Consider the following 3287-nt stretch of genomic DNA (forward strand, 5'->3'; position numbering starts at 1 on the left):
TCTAGAGAAGAAAAGTGATTTGTCTGAGGTTGCATTGCTTGTTACTGCTTAGGAATATGGCAGTAAGAGGGAGGGGGTTGGTTTGGAGAGCGGAACTAACATACTTGTACGAGCATCTCGTATACTGAGCATCTCTTATGTCTCAAGCATTGATTTTGGTGTCTTATACAAGGTAATTTAGATCATTCAATGCAACCTTACACGGTATTTACTAATCCCCATCTTGTTGCTAAAAAAAGTTGAGGTTCCAAGACACTAAATAACTTGTTCAAGGTCATAATGCTAATAAGCATTCAAATCCATGTCTTCTGACTTCATGCATGGTAGCAATCTTGGGGACCCAGGCCAGTCCCCTTCCCACTCAACCACATTTTTGTTCCTTAGCACTTGTTAAGAAGAATGCTGCTGCCCAAACAACAACAACAAATAATACTAAGTGCATCAGTGGAAAAATCAATTCAAGACTAAAATATTTAAAGTATAATATTTTTGCTCACTAAAAAAGATATCACTACATAGACACACAAATCCTACTGCCACATTGGTTACTAATGGGAAAAACATTTCACATGGTTGACCGAAACCAATGATACAAAAGTAGGAGATAGTGTAGACTTAAGAGATGAAAGGTGCCTGACAGCTCCTTGCTTCTTCTCTGCTCAAGTATTGGTCGTAAGCATCTTATATTTATGGTTTTTATGGAAATCCTCTGTATAACCAAGACCTTTTAAAATGCAAAGCACACACGCATGCGCGCGCACGCGCACACACACACACACACACACATACACACACACACACAAGAAATATCATTATTCATATATATAGCACTTACTATGTGGCCATGTTGGGGTTTTACATACCATTTAACCTTCCCAAGAGCCTAAAAGGTAGGTCCTATTATTATACAAATGAAGAAATCGAGGCACAGAATGATTAAATAACTTGCTCATTATCACATTGCTAGTAACCAGCAAAGTGAACTCCAGACGCTGTGGTCTTGAATACTATTGTATTGCTTCTCATAAAATGTAAAAGGTGGCTTTGACTTTTCCCCCTCTGGAGAATTTTGATACTGCATTTTAGAACTCCTCTTCCTAAAGGGCAGAGGGATGGACCAGGGGCCTTCAGACTTAATGTTCTGGCATAAACTGTGAAAAACAAAAACTGTCTTACACGTGAGCAGAACATGATGGTCTGATATGGTTATCAACTGCTCTTTCTGCTGGGAAAAAAAAAATAGCAATTTTTATAAAACACTTGAATGAGCAGTCCAGGGAGGGGCCCAGTTACTTTTTGCCAAGAATCTTTTGTTAGCTTAAAAGCTCCTACCTTTCAGATAAGTTTTAAACAAAATTTTAAAACATGCTATTCCTATGCCTGGGAAGTTAACAGCTTAAGTACTAGTTCATGATTCTGCAAAGTGTAAACGGTAGAGAGATGTAACATTATGAACAGCCAGCCCTTCAGGGAAGTACTCCAATATAGAACTTGATGACGGTCTGGGCCCTAGCCAGCTCTCCCTGGGGACTGGTCTGTAAGTACTGTTGCTGCTTCAAAAACAGTGGTAGTTGTCAAGGTGATAGACAGACCACACTACTGCATATCACAGCCTTCCATATCCTTAAGACCAAGGATATAGCCTCAATACAGAGTATAAAAGCTACATACGGAACAGTTTTTAATTTTCTGACTAATCCATTCTACTTCACTACCAAGTACCTCAAACGCATTCTTCCTGTCAACATCCTGCTCCAAAGCTTTCAAGGTCTACCTGATAGCATATTGTTCAAGTTCTTTAATTAGCATTAGTTATCACCAGTGTAGCTTAAACCTTCAAGTACTTTCCATTACTCTCACTCTGCTTTAGTCACAAACTTTTGCCTTTTCCCATCTCACTGTCCTCCNCCGGGAAAAGAAAGCGCAGAGAGGGAACAGAGCGTTCTAGGAAGAGTAGGAGCTAAGCAGGGCTGGGTTCAAGTCCTGCCCTTGACTCTATGGAAACCTGAGCAAGTTACTTAACCATGCTGAACCTGTTCCGTCGCGTGTAAAATGGGGATAATAATATTTACGTCACAGAGCTCTTTTAATGATCAGACACTATAATATTTCAAGTGCTCAGGAGTGTGCCTGGAGAATGGCAGGCTCTGAGCACGTACTAGGGTTGTACAGCAGGCTGCTTGGATAGCTGCATGTGGTTCCGCTTGCTTCTGGTATAAGGTTCTTGCAGGTAACGGGGAGCCCGGGGACAGCTCACACACGAGACAGCCCATGGATCACAAGGATTCCAGATCCCAGCTAACTGTAAGAGCAAATCAGCAAAAAGTGATAGTAGGTCCTTTTAAACTATTGGTGAACGGCCCTCAAGCCACACCCAGTTTCTAGAGAAATCAGAACATGCACAGTACACTTAACACTTGGCCGTCTCACTCCCTGCGATTTCCTTCTAATCAGCCATATTGCAACAGGCCCGGGTTACTAGCTCCCTTTTTTAATGGTTACTTTAATACTCATCATCCTTGAAAGACCTTTCTGATCTTTACAAAGCAAAGTAGCAGGAGGGCTTTGATGGCTAGCACTTGACTGCTGACTCACTGAGCGGACTTGGGTCAGGCAGATAATCTTTCTTTTCCAGTTTTCCCTGAAACAGGGCAGGCAAGTTCCCGTCCCTGAGCAAAAGCATCAGCCACTCAGGGCCGCCAATTTGGGTGAAGTGTCTGTCTGCATAATCCATTTTTCTTCTAGAGCTGTAAAACTAATTTGTCCATCTATCTCTGGCAAAAGAGACCATTATCCTGTCCTTAGTGTGATTTGGATCTAATTTAGATGTCAGCTATATTTATGAGCCCTCAATTCATTAAGCCATCAAGATAAACAGATGGTGCCTTGCACTCGGTATGAGGGCAAAATGACTTGGAGAGCCTGGAGATCAGTCAATAAAAACCTATTTGCAGTGCCATTGAGTATGGCAGTGCCTCCCAGAAGAGGCAGCTCATTCTCAGAGAACTAGCAGACTGTGAAAATAGCCCTAAATCATTGTTGAGAGAGACAGAGTGGGAGAAAGCAGAGAGGCAATCAATATCTGAGGCAGTGGAGGAGAAGTGAAAGGGGTTCTTTTCAAAAGTGTGTAAACAGTGGGTGATCAAGAGAATTAAGCCTCCCCAGGGGCCCACAGGCCCTGACCAGCCTGTGTCACTGAACTCAGGTACTCACCTCTGCAAAGAGACAGCCTGAGTCATGCAACCAGTATTTACTGGAGGCATCCTATGAGCAGAACAACATCAGGG

This window comes from Hipposideros armiger, unplaced genomic scaffold (assembly GCF_001890085.2).
Source record: "Hipposideros armiger isolate ML-2016 unplaced genomic scaffold, ASM189008v1 scaffold_18, whole genome shotgun sequence".
Classification (NCBI taxonomy): domain Eukaryota; kingdom Metazoa; phylum Chordata; class Mammalia; order Chiroptera; family Hipposideridae; genus Hipposideros; species Hipposideros armiger.